This window comes from Dermacentor andersoni, chromosome 6, assembly GCF_023375885.2.
Source record: "Dermacentor andersoni chromosome 6, qqDerAnde1_hic_scaffold, whole genome shotgun sequence".
NCBI lineage: Eukaryota > Metazoa > Arthropoda > Arachnida > Ixodida > Ixodidae > Dermacentor > Dermacentor andersoni.
Genome location: NC_092819.1, coordinates 24,161,016 through 24,175,107, shown reverse-complemented (window position 1 = coordinate 24,175,107; position 14,092 = coordinate 24,161,016). Strand labels below are relative to the sequence as shown.

At 44.7% G+C, this 14,092-nt stretch overlaps 1 protein-coding gene across 1 annotated transcript in view; it reads right to left on the bottom strand.

Annotated features, from left to right (window-relative positions):
- LOC126521699 (suppressor of lurcher protein 1-like) overlaps positions 1 to 11,156 on the bottom strand; it is a 403,584-nt gene extending 392,428 nt beyond the window's left edge. Inside the window, exon 1 of the mRNA XM_050170434.3 lies at positions 10,958 to 11,156. The gene's annotated coding sequence lies outside the window, so the exon portion shown is untranslated. The remainder of the gene's footprint in view (positions 1 to 10,957) is intronic.
- Between the last annotated feature and the right edge of the window lie 2,936 nt (positions 11,157 to 14,092).

The window sequence follows — 14,092 nt, the reverse complement described above, 5'->3', positions numbered from 1 at the left end:
CGACGACGATGATGATGATGATCATCATCATCATCATCTGAATCTTCGCTTTGTTTTTCCGAGCCTGAAAGGAGCCCGTGAATACACACAAAATTGCCGCGAGACTGGCGGCTCGAGGCACTTAGCGTGTATTCGCGGGCTTATTTCACGCTCGGAAAAAACACTTTTACGTAGCACGTACTCAGCAACAGAAAGCTGTATCGGGAGTTGTTATGTTGCTCTACGATTTTATCATTAACACTTTTCACTTATTTATAATAGTTGAGAAGTCGATTAATTAATTATGATTAGTTATGCAATTAGGCGGAATACAAAAAAAAACATTCTGAGCATCTCCAAGCGACGGCAAAGAACGAGGCTTCTGCTTATTGTTCAGTCTTGCTGCATGATTGTTGGTACATGCTGTATAATGCCGGCTCAGAGATATCCTTAATGCCCACCGTTCTCATAATAAGATGGTCCCACTGTAACACAAAAGGTAGAGGTTCGTTATATGTTGCTTTGTACTCCTCATACTTTTCTGTACATTCACCTATCATCCCTACTACATCAATAATAACAAAACTTCTAGGAATCTTCAAGGGGAAAAAAATACAAGAATACAAGATCTCTCGACCAACTTGTTTGGGAAGGCTTCCACAGAATAAAGCTCGAACACGAAAATTTTCATACTGACGCGACTAGGCTGTGCCGAACTTGTAAGCCTGGTGACACCGTGACGGAAAATACAGGAAAAAAATTCTAGTTTGCTATCAATGCTTCTTTTGCCACACGACGCTGAATAAAAGCTGCCTCGGCTGCCGCTCCAGCCGAGCAGAATTAATGCGCACACGTCCGAAGAACGCGCACAAGTTAACGCAAGCGTGACGAATGAGATGCAATAGGAAATGATAAGAATTCGGAAAAATAAACACCGGCATAACACTTCCGCGCGGGCAACCATCTTCCCGCCTGCACTGTCAGCCTTCATCTTTTACAGGACCGTCGCAGGCAACTTCAAACAAAAGAAAAAAAGAACTCAAGGATGAACCTTGATAAGCAAGCCCCATGCAACAACCTGCCAAGCTGAGGACGAAATAAAAAAGGCTGGGTTGAAAAAAGGGATGATTTCATTGCGAGATAAACAGAACTGCGGGGCATCTTGTTTTATTTATTTCGCTTGCTTCGCTAGACGCGAGAAAAACAACGTAAATATCGCGCCCTAGGTAATACCGTACATGGAAAGCTATGTGGTGGCTGGGGTAACAAAACTGAGACGAAAGTATTGCCCGATTGGGCGATGCGGCCTAATCTTAACTGTACACGAATATTATTATAGCTACTATGGCGCTAGCAGTATTTAGCACAGAAGTTTGTTTCTCTAAGAAAACGTAATATCAGTGAAAACACTGTTAGATACAAATAGGAGGCAAAATTTAATAAAAAGGACAAGTTACTCGACAGGAAAGCATAATTGAGGTGGTCTACACCTGTAACCATCATGCCAGTAACTAAAAGTAACCAACAAGTTTGTTGTCGAGATACGAAAACTGCGAGCTTACAGGCAGACCTTCCGACTTACCGCTGCCTCAAATTAGGCGCCGTAATATTATAAAACACTGTATATTGAAACAAAAAAAAATAGAATACAATCGTGACGCGAGAAAAAAGTCACAAAGTAGCATGATTGCTCTTTGTAACTAGGACGTTTCAATGAGTTAAGAGGAGATCGCATTGTTATGGTCAAGAGCGTGAAGTTACTACACTTATCCATGTAAGGCCACGGAACACTTATGCATTCCGCCTCTGTACGATTGCGTCCACAGTGGCTGCAAGCTGAGCCCGCGACCTGGAGCTCAAGAGTCGTCCAACGCCTCAGTACTTTAATCAATGCTGCGGGTGTCTTTCACAACTATTCACGTGATAGTACGAACAGGAATGAGTCAGCAAAGTGTAGCTCTCCTTTGTTCTCCTGGCACTGTAACCTGGCTCTGCCGCAAGGTTTTGACATGCCGCGCCTCGATGCGTTTCTCTTCCTATATAGGCGTTCTGTTCACTCACGGCGTCATTTGTGCCAACTTCATCGCTCAGGGCATCAACTATGAGCCAGAGTGCAGCAAGTGTCTCTTGTGGGTAAGCGTATATATATATTTGGTGCGCACTGAAAAAACGTAGCCTTGTGTAGGAATATGTGTGGCCAGCACTCTCTTTTTGTTGACGCCAGCCGCAGCTGTTGCCATGCTGCACGGCTTTTATTGAGGAAGGTTCGCACGAAGTGAAATAAAGGAAAAGGGCAGCGGATACACGTTGTGGGAATGAAGAGAGATTCTCCGAGAGAAAGATGAAAGGAAAAGACGCTAGGGTGTGCGGTAATCACATTTAGTGCCTCGCTACTTCCCGCGTCGCCGACCAAAATTAAGAGAGCACCACGCCGGCCGGAAGTAAGATAAATCCTAGGGAAGAGAACATTAATAAAAGACACCGCTCACGGCGCTCAGGCGTCGAGAGACAGGAAGAATAGTGAAAGTGAGGACAACAAGGAGAGATTGCCGAGGGCAGGGAGCCAGAAAGATAGCGAAGGCAGTGAAGCCTGCCACTGTTATCGGCCAGCAACGAAGGCACGGAGATAGAGGCACAACGAGTGGAGTAAGGTGATGATATCGCCAGAAAGATAACGGCAGCTATGAAACACGCAGTCGAGATGGGCAAAGCAAAAACGTACGGAGTGCAATAATAACGAACAAGGTGCATCCAAATTATTACGATGTTATAAAATGTTACCAGTGTTACAAAAAAGACAATGAATGAAACAAGCCATTAAGGATGAAGACCATCAATAGGTAATGCAAGATAGGGCAATGCGGAAAATTACGGAAAATTACTACGAACGGAAAATTACTACGAGCGAGCGGTCCACGCGCTGCACCATACGAGTCCTCGTACGAGCAAAAAGCGCGCGTGACAACACCGAACTGGTGTGGATGGGGATTGGAAGGCGGTTAGAAAATAAGAAAAAAGATCCCTAAAAGCCACTCTGTGCGATGAGAAGGGAAAGAGTAGATAGCCGGAGCGATCGGGATCGGGGAGGGCGGTGAAAAATGCTTATAGCGTGGAAAGCACTCTTTGCGTCCCTTGAAAAGGTTGTGGGCTTTCTCGCAAGCTCCATTTGCCATTTTCATGTGACCTGCAATGCTGCTGTGAGCGTGGTTTCGATAAAGCCCACGAGAGAGCGTGCAGTGTGAAGTGGCAAGACCTCAAGAGAATAGCTCGCTGTTCGCTAAACATTGGACGAGCGGAGATGATACCGTGGAAAGAGAAAGCCTAGATGCGAGTCTGTGCGTGCGTGCATGCGTGCGTGTATGTGTGTGTTTGTGTGTTTCATCCACGCCTTCGTTCACGTCTCTTCATCCTTTCGCTGTGCGCACCAATCCTGGATCATTTCCTTTTCTCTATATTTTTTGCTCTCATATCAGCTTCACCCTGATTTAGCTATCATAACAAAATGTCAGCCTAATGAAATAACTCACAGTTTTGCATACGCGCACGAAACGCACCGCAAACATACCGTGATGACGTCACACGCAGTTTGTTTAGCTAGAGGGTCTTTGTTTCTTTAACAAGTGCATGACAAAACAACTGCTCTCAATCTATAGAAAAATGCCAGTTTCTGATAAAAATGCCACGTGACAGTGTCGCCGTTAATGATAATCAAGAAAGAGAGGAAAACAAGAGGTGAAAGGCTCAAAGGTTAACCAGATAAGGGGTCCGGTTTTTCTGATACATCCTTATTGAATCGTTTTTTTTTTTTTTTGTCTAACAGTAATAGAAAAGCTTGCCGTGTTTTACCAGTACTCACCTAAGGGGCAGAAACCTGGAGGCTTACAAAAAGGGTTCTACTTAAATTGAGCACGACGCAACGAGCTATGGAAAGAAGAATGATGGGTGTAACGTTAAGGAAAAAGAAGAGAGCAGATTAGGTGAGGGAACAAACGCGAGTGAATGACATCTTAGTTGAAATCAAGAAAAAGAAATGGGCATTGGCAGGGCATGTAATGAGGAGGGACTGGGTTCCAAGAGAATGGAAGCGTAGCAGGGGGCAGCAGAAAGTTAGGTGGACTGATGAGATTAAGAAGTTTGCAGGGACAACATGGCCACAATTAGCACATGACCAGTGTAGTTGGAGAAGAATGGGAGAGGCCTTTGTCCTGCAGTGGGCGCAGCCATGATGATGATGATGAATAGAACAGCAAAAGAAAGAATGCTGACCTAACTATTGCTGATCATAAACTTTTTCGAGTGTACTACAAGTTTATGTGTATATCTAACCCGCCAGGGTGGCTTATTTCCTATTGTGTTGTTCAACTCCTGCGCGATGCGTCCCGGGCAGCCGCTCAGCCCGCGGCAGCCGCATTAAAGTGAGAGCGTAACGCAAGAAGGCTCATTCCCTATGCTTAGGCTACAAGCTAAGAAATGGTCGAAAGAACGCCAGCCGCTCCCCGTTTCCCCAATACCACCACCTCCAACCTCCTCAACCACCCCGATTCTCTCATAGCCTATGTGCCATCAAATATATATTTTTATTCTGAGGTCTTACGAGCCAAAACTACGATCTCATTATAAAGAACGCCATAGTAGGGAACATCGGAGTAAGTTTGACCACCTGGGATGCGTTAACGTGCATCTAAATTTCAATATGCGAGTGTTTTTGCATTTCCTCCCATCTGAATGCGACAGCAGTGCCTGGTATAAAATCTGCGACCTCAATCTCAGCAGCGCAACGCCATATAGTCAGTAAGCTTCCGGGGAGGCGCCCTGTGTTCTTTTGGAAGGTCATGCTCTGGTAATAGATAAATTATATTTGCTGGTGATTTACACTTTATACAATGCTGTCTCACTGCTTTTTCACCGGCGGCCTTGTTTAAAGGTTAATGGACTATGTATTGCAACTGTTCAACAATTATTTCTGTCTTACTTAAGACACTTTCTTTGGCACCCCCGCCTAGGTCACTTCTTCAAATTAAAGTTCTTTTCGTGAATCGCCATCTTGATATGGCCATCTTTCGCCCAACCGAACGGTTGTTCATACAACTGAGTTATAGTGAACCTACAGTTTTCTCAATGGTGCGCTGGTGCGCTTCTAAACAATTGCTCGTTCCGTGCCCGTTTACATTTCAGCTAAATCGCCAACCCAAAGCGCACACTTGTTTATCCTGTAAAGGGTGCACCACCTTTATAACAATGTATATGCGGCAGAGCAAGCTTTCGCATAAGAATGTCAAAATGGTCAAACAATTTACTTCCTGGGACGGCGCCTTTCTTCCTGCTGCACAATTGTTCACTGCAACCCAGTATTAACGAACATACCGCTTGCTTGCTGATGTGCTGGCGTAGGATAGTAAATTATTTTTTCTTCTATACCCGTTTACTCGCGTTATATTCATGCGGCCAGCACAAAGCACACTTGTTTTGCCTGTAAAGGCTGCATTACCTTCATAGTTATCATAATGCGGCAGAGCCAGCTATCTCATAAAAAAGATGTCGAGAGGAACGACAATAGCATTCCTGCGTTAGTACACTCCCTGTTGAGTAAAAAAGCGTAATTTTCATCGCTCCCAGACTGTTGGACATGGGAGTGAATTGCAGTAGGAAGAAACAAGTGTTTGAACCTCCCCACCTAAACACCCAATGAATCCTAAGTTTCATATACAAGAGAAAAGTACGAGTACCACCACAAAGATAAGGAAGCCAGGTCAATTGTAAGTGCACAATTTTTTATATATTTCTTGGCATTCGCAAACTGGTTGGTCTAGTTCCACAATACAGATAACGGTGACAAATTAAGTCTACTCAAAAAGCGATACTCAATTAAGCCTACTCAAAACGCACCTAAAATTCGTACCGTTCTCAAAGCGCTAAAATAATAAAGAAAGAATTAAAGGAAGGAGAACGCAAATAAATAAATATGTAAATAAATAGACAAATAATGAAAAAAGAAAGGAAAGAACGAAGAAAGGAAATAGTGCACTCGAACCAGTTGTAATTGAGAATAATTCTAAAAGTCGCATTTTGGAGCCAGTAGGTATGTATACTTGAGATTAATTACGTGCGACAAATTATAGAAATGAATAAAAAAGAAAATTGGTCTATATCAATGCAGTGGACTGGAAGTAGCTCATGCGGTAACAATATGCTCTCTATATATCCATGTTAATCAATGCGTAAACGTTTGTTTCTGTGTGTTGCACTACCACAAAAGGGAAGAAGCGTCGGGCAAATCGCTACATCCAGCGCTAACACTGACTCCAAAATTCCCGCGCGGTGCGTGGCTCCGAACCAGACATTATGGAGGCCCCTGCCCGCGCTCATGTGCCACGGTAGAGGTCTTCCGGTTGTGCTATACATTAGTTAGTAGGGCGTGAAAGCACTCAAACGTAACTTTGCCTTTGTCGCTCATGCAGGTATAAAAATAAAGAGATAGTGAAGAAATCTAACTACAATAAAAGAACTGCAAGAATATATCTATATGTATGTTTTTTCGTATTTTGTAATTTTTGTCATCACTGGCACGGGCAATGCAGTAGCCGTCATGGCGGTAAGGTGACTACATTTCGTACTTTCATGGTTGTTTCGTTTTAAGTCCAAGCAATCATTGCCAAACACTGCAGGGTTTTGCGTGGGTCAGTCGCCAGCGGTTCTCGGTATTCTGTTGTCGGTTTGTTGCCTTACAGTCACGTGATCCGGGCTCCACGACCGGCTATTTCGGCATAGCTTGTGAACGGTGCAGTGCATGGACACGAGCATTGCATGGGATTAAAGTTGTCCTCTGTAATGTGGACAAGCTCATTGCATGAGACCATACGTTGCGTAAGGCGAAAATAAATGCAATTTTAACCAGCTCACTTAGTTTTATAAAACTTACTTAACCATTTCATGAAAAATTCGCTGGACATAAATTCCAGCATGTATGTTTAATATATATAAAGAAAGAAGAGCGACTCCTCGCTGTTACATTGTGCAAATTGTTAAAATTTTGCGAAGTTCCAGGAAAATGTTTCAATGAATTCAATGGCACAGAAACATCCTCCAGGTAAAGCAGGCACACATTCCGTACAGTAAAGACGCTTTCCTTTCTAGGCGCCTGAACCACGTCAGCAGTAACGTACGTGTTACGGGTGAGCAACTTTCGGTTCAGAACGTTACAGCAAGAGAACGTGACCACCATCCGTCAAAAAAAAATGAAAGAAAGGTGTCGCAAGGAGGTATACGCGCATTCTGAAAGTCAACTTTTCATGGTGAGAAGCGGCGCCTCCGTACCGCCTTCGTTCCATATTTCAACTGTCCGTGTCGACGCCCGAGCTGAGAAAGGAATCTCTCGTTTCATATCTGTTGCCACACCATACACTCGCTCGCTTCGCCTCTAGTTGCCTTCGATCGGGGCTGTACGAAGAAGAAACAAAACGGCAGCGAAGCTCCCCAACAGTGCAAGCTATTTCTTGCGCAGTGCATTCTTCTCGGAGAAAGCGGCCACCATTGGGGAGAACGTGAGGGGTGGGGAAAGAGTGAGGAAAGCTCCAAACGAGAAGGGGACAAGGAGGTTGGTTCAGTCCTGCAAGGGCGTCGCAAAGGCTCCCCCGTTAATGGCGTTTCGCTGACCAAGTCCGCGGGATCTCGTTTTTTCTTCTTCAATACTAACGGTGACGCGCGGAAACAACGGGAACGGGTGAAAAATGGTCTCTTCGAAATGTCTTTCCCTTGTGTTCCTTTGTTTTCGTCACTTCTCTTTAGGAATAGGCTCCGACGCGTACTGAACATACGGAACACCGCTGTGGATAGCTGGGGCTACCACTCTGTCCTTACCTCCCATTCCTTTTCCAACCCCTTACATAAAACGAACAAATAAAAAAAAGCACTCAGTTGTTTTCGTGTGTGCTCCCTATTAGCGGTAACGCCACGTGTGTCAAATCCTGGTCACATTATCCATAGCTTGGATTACCTACACAGCACACATCTGGCTTCTGGAAGTGTTGCTAGTGGTAACGTTGGATGCGTGTTACTATTAGGAAATATTCTCATAATTCGAACGTCATAGCCGAAGTGTTACTAAAAAAAAACAGAGTAAATTCGCCACCTTGACGCAATGCTTTGCATAGCAAAATAATCTTACTGGTACCTTTATCGCTCATGGTAGATGCTACTTATTACGAGAAATTCAGGCTCCCCAGCGTAGGTTTTAGCATTTCCTTTAAACTAAGTAGAAATACAATGACAAGCACAACAATTACCGTTGCCGTACATTTCGCAGACACTCTGCTTCAAATGCATTAAGTTGTGAGCTCTATATGGCAATGAAACACGTAATTCTCATAGCCCAGGAAGCAACTCACCATAGAATAAGGAGAAATCAGGCACCGTCTGAGAAACCAGGCCCCATCTTCTAATAATAAATAAAATTAACTGTGTTTTAGCAGACGTTGGTGCATATGTGTGGTCACTTTCCTCTGACGTGATAATTATGCTCATAGTGGCCATGACAAAAACAACGATTAGAAATAGACCTACACACATTGCATCTAAGCTAGCGTGAACAAAAAGCAAATTTACACACATTTTAAAGGTGGGGAAATCGAATGCCTTATTCCAAGCACAACGCATGCGTACTCGGACGCAAGAGCAACAAAAACACAAAAACACAAGCAAATACGCCAGCACGAATGTATTTTACTTCAAAAGCGCCAGAAAAACAATACGAGCAAGAAGAATGAGAAATAAAAGAAGTCGTTTCTATGTTAGAGGACATATTGTTGTCTTAATCCTTTTAGAGAAATAACTGTAAATGTAGCGTACACACGTAACGTAACACAACGTAACAATGTAACACACGTAACACAACGTAACTCTCTATACCAGCCGATATGGTGGTTCTCCGTAATCACTTTGCAGAACTAGTCATACCTCACAGCCGGTATACGTTTAGCTACGCCTCACGCGTCAGAGCTAACTAATAAGCAAACTTATCACAGCATACGTTGAAGGAGTGCGTCCTTTAGTTTAATCACATAATTTACGACGCATGCGCAGACTGGCAGCTAGGCTTCGGTTAATCCAAGAGGTTATCTCACGTAATCGTCGATGCGCATCTCGCAACCTCGACGAGCCACCGAAAATCAATGGGTCCTGTGAGGGGTTTTGCCAGAAACTTGCTATGGTCGCCACGAAATCATCGACTGTTTCATTATACTTAATGAATATTCATATAGCAAACCAAATCACGAGGGAACAATGCCGATAATAAGCTGTCCCCTGTCTAACACGCGTGGTTGCTAAACGTTTGTTCAAATATGGGCAAAATTCCTTCTTTTTTCGCTTAGGTTCACAATTATTGTGCAGTTGGGTTGTGCCTAATTTTCATTCTCTCTTTCTTCAAGCAGCCTCGCGTCGCTCCCATTTCCAACTTCATGTTCTCTGACCGCTTGGCTTTTTATCTCCCTCAATTTTTTTTCTCTTTTCCCTTCGCCACCATGTGCACCCCCTTTCACTCAACTTTTCCACGTTATTCAACTCCAAGCCTAAAAGCTAGACAAATTGAATTTCCATTACGCGTTCCGACAAAATTTCCTGGTCCGGCACGACAGAAAGAAGAAAAAAAACGAAATTACGAACTCACAACGGCTTGAAGGAGAGAAGAATTGTCAGCTCCTATCCTTACAATCCCCTCTTGTTTCCCTACCCCTTTTTTTTCTTTATTATCCTTTGCGCCTCGTTCTTCACTTGGGAGCGCTTACGAAACACCGCCAGTAGAGCGAAGCGCCACGCGAGTGACATCGGACGACATGGCGCAAGGAACAAGCCGATTCTCCGCCTTATTGCACGGGCGGACGAAATTCGCGGGAAACGTCGCGCTCGCTTCTCTCGCAGTGGCGGGAAAAGCCTCCTCTTCCCCGAGGAGCGAGCAAGAGCGTCGCGCGCGGCACCGCGTTGCGTGGCGTTAAGAACGCGCGCACCCTGCACTCTGGAGCATCAGTAGAGAAAGAGTGAGAGAGAGAAAAGAGCGTAGTAGAGCGGCAGGAATGTCTTTTTTTTTTTTCTTAGACGCAATCTTTTCTTTTTTTGCGTTCCGCTGAGAACGGAAGAGCTAAAACGTCTGCGCTCATTGTTAGTGCCTACGCAGCTGAATTCTCTTACATAAGCTATGCAATCGCCCAACACACAGCAGTGCATAGCTTCTAGCCTTTGCACTAAGCGGGAACTTCACTTTGTTCCGCGAACGCGCGTTTTTGGCGAGAGCGAACCTTGGTCTCCGCTTTCACGTTTTTTTCGCTCTTCTGGGACCAACTTCGCCTCCGGGAAGCGGGTGTTTGGGCACCTCTAAATGCTGACTGGTGTCAGTGATGGCTTGCCGTGCATATTTTCTCTCCTTCCTTCTCTATTTCTCTTTATTTTCCCCTCTTCTTCAAGAAAGTGACCGTATAGCGCTCCCTACAAGCGTCAATTGCCAGCCTGATTACTTTTCTCTTTGTGAACGTGTGATGTCCGTAAAGGTTCGTGTTGCAGGGAAGAATAATGCGCTAGCCATAGTGTTGGCGCTAGCAACGAGACTGGAGTTCGTTCTTGCTCGGTTTTTGGCTTCCTGACGCTCGCCCTTTCCAATTAGCCTCTGTGCGAATACACCGCATAACAATATGATTATAATATGCACTATATTACAATACGCAGAGAATTCGCTAGAGCACAAATAACTAAAGAGTGTGAAAGTTAGGTAGAGAAGCCAATGCAATTCGGAAGTCAAGGCCCCACAGAGGTGACTCTTCTGTGGCAGTACAGGGTTAAGTTGTTCAACACAAAGTCGTGGGGTTCGATTCCAGGGGGCTGCGGCCGCGTTCCGGTTGGGGTAGAATGCACAAATGTGCATTTAGGTGTCCTTTAAGCACTAAGAGCGCTGAGTCATGCACTGGTGCAAGCGTTGTGTGAAACTACGCACGTTTCCCGCTGCGGTTCCCAGCAGGTCCGTCCTGGATGAGCGCCCCTCGTCGGCAACAGAGGCGGCCGGTGTAGCAGGCGTCGGACCGCTCATCTGCGGATCTCATGGGGCGACAGAGGCCGATGGGCTCTGGGAGTTCCGGAGCACTGCACAGGAGGTCTTTCCGCAGACCTGCACATGGAGATGAGATAATCCCATTCACTTACGAAAGCGTCACGGAAGCTTCTACAGAGCCCCGAGCAGTCAGTTATCTTCGTCTACGCATTAGTGCTGCTAACTGGCAGCAGAAGTGTATATCGTCGGCGCGTTCATCGGATTATTCGTACTTACGTACTTGCGCGAGCACGCACACACACGCACGCACACAAACACAAGGCCGTTTGCTGGTGTTTCACCAACACGACACTTTAGCGCGTGTTTGAAGACGCCACACTTTTCGAAGTGCGGCACATATCGTGTCATCCAGCAAGTACCACCATACGCAGTCACTGTATTGAAAACTGAAAAGCGTGTTGTATGCCACTCGGTCCTATTGTCTGGCATAAACAAAAATATTTCGCCCCTATATGTTTCACAGCTACCTTCTTTTGCTTTTCGGTGCAAAGCAGCATCCATATACCCATACTATGGGGAAGCTTAAGAAACTTATTATTAAGATTTTTGATTATTTCTTCGAGCCAGGAAGCAGAGTTCTTCTAATGAGGGAAGCGAAAAGGTAAATTCAATTTCAGGCCACGGCAGTTAGGTTTCATTGGTGACTGAATGCCAAAGGTGTTTTGTAATGAGATTTCTTGAGCGCGATAAGGAAAGGCCCTTGCACGATATTTTTTCAACGCAATGGCGTCTACCCTAGCCATCCAGAGCCTGCCGTGTGTCGTCGTATTCTTTAAACCATGCACTCGAAATGCTTCGCGCGATAATGAGCTCTTTTATGCCTCATGGATTACTTATGCATTATTTGTTTTTACATTATGCAACCCCTTATCATGGTTACCTCAGAATTGCGTACAGCACAAATAAACAGTGCCAAAGCAAATAAACATGCAAGGAAACTTCACATTTCAAGGTACAAATAACGGAGCATAATTTGTGACATCATAAAATTATTGTGCCGGTAGTCACCAGACTTTGTTACGCATTAAATTCCATAGTTCTATGGTCCGGGGGGAAAAGCCTGTACTGAAATAAGCATGAGCCGCAATCAAAGACATAAGATTTGTAGGTGATTGTTTCTGGTGGACTACAATTTAGCAGGTCATAAGTAGCTGTTCAGAAGGCCTATCGCGATACCTTGACGAGAGAGTTGAGAAGGTTCGTCGTCTGATTGTTGCGGCATTTAGAAAGACGATAGACGGCGAAAAGTATTTGTCACAGCGCCAGTATATAAAAAAAAGACAATCTTCTTTTTCTTTTTTTTATCGATTCCACTTTGTTTGCCATAAACGCTGTACGGATTCCAAACAGTGACAACATACTCAAAGAGTGATCCTGCTAGGATTTTGTATTATTAGTAATTTTGTTTGCTTCCGAGCTACTATCAGCTATCAGATATCCGAGCTTCTTCAGGGTCTTACGACGTTTAGGATTCAGGCGTTGCACGCGTTGATCCTCGACATATGGACATGTCGACTGTGTGACAAACTCTAAGAGCTGTAGCGTGCTGTAAAGCGCTCTGTGGCCACCTTTCTCCCCCTTTTTCGTTTCCTTTTTTTTTTTAGATCTCGTCTCTTATTCTATGACCTTTCATTACATTTACCCATTTCCCCAGGTGCAGGCCAGCCTGCCCATATTTACACACTGGCTGCACACTACACCCTGTATTTTACACTGTATTTACACACTAAACATACCTGTCACCTGTCTTTCATCTATTTTTACCCCCTCCTCCTCCTTCTGACCATCGCCAGCAGATTTAGTTATAGCCTCAAATACGTGTTCTTGTCCACGCTGTATGCATGGGGTTGTTTATACAAGTCTCATTTATATTCTCATGTAGGCAATCTAGAGCATGAAATTAGGCGTATGGCAGAGGCAGACATCTTCTGTCCATTGTTGTGTAGCCAGCAAGGCAGATTTGGAGCTTAAATTTATCGATGTCTATGTTTATTCATCTGGTATCGTGTGGGTTCCTTAGCGTGGCTTTTCAGTCTGCACTACATAAACAGGAATGCATTCTTGCTCCGTATAACGTTTCACCCTTCAGGGCACGTCTCGCCCTGCGCAGTATAAAGCGTATGACGTCAATATTAGGCTTAAGCTTTAGCCGCCAGCTCGGTTGTGACAAGGTGTCTTGCTTTCTGTGAGCGCTGGCGAACTGCTGCCCCCTGCTGCAACCGTAAAAGTCGGTCCAATATGTGCTTCCCTTAAACAATGGCAGGGCAAAGTTGGGTAGTCTGTTTCCTTCCCACAAAAAAAAAAAGAAAGAACGAGAACAGGAATTCATAATACGACAAGGCGAAGGAAATCCACCAGCCCAAGAACACACAGTATCTTGAAAGCCTTCATAGCAAGAAAAAGTTGTAAAATGCTAATACCCGAAGCCGTAAAATTCCGTCAAGCGAGCGTAGCGTAGGTTGGACGAGCCAGGCGTAAACTTTAAGACATTGTCGGCGAAATGAAGCTGTAGTCCGAACGACTGAAAGAAGAAAACAGAACGTGTGGAACGTAAGGCGGAAGTGTTAAAAATAAGACTGCATCAAACAGGAAAGAAAATGCGGGAAAAACCGTCACTAAAGTCGAATGTCGGCACCTCATTATTTTTCGCGCAGAGCAAACACGACCTCCGCTCGCTGGCAAGATCTACGCACTTCCTTGGCCTTTATGCATGTCTCTGGAATTGTTTGTTGGTGTGTGCGTTCTGTGAATATATATATGCATGTGTGTGTAGGTGCGTGAGGGTAGGTGCGTGAGGTCGTGCGTGCTTGCTTTCTTGCATTCTTAAACGACGTACACTAAACAAAAGTGAATACCGCACCCGTGTTTGCGAGAGAAACGATTCTTATTTCGTTACGCTCCTCACTGAGCATGCTTCTTGCTGCGTGTACAAGGGAGACCCAAGTTTCCGATTGCAGGCCTGTGACAAATGAGTGCGTCGATAGTAAAGCCTAGTCAAACCAGTAAAAGCCTGTATTGTGA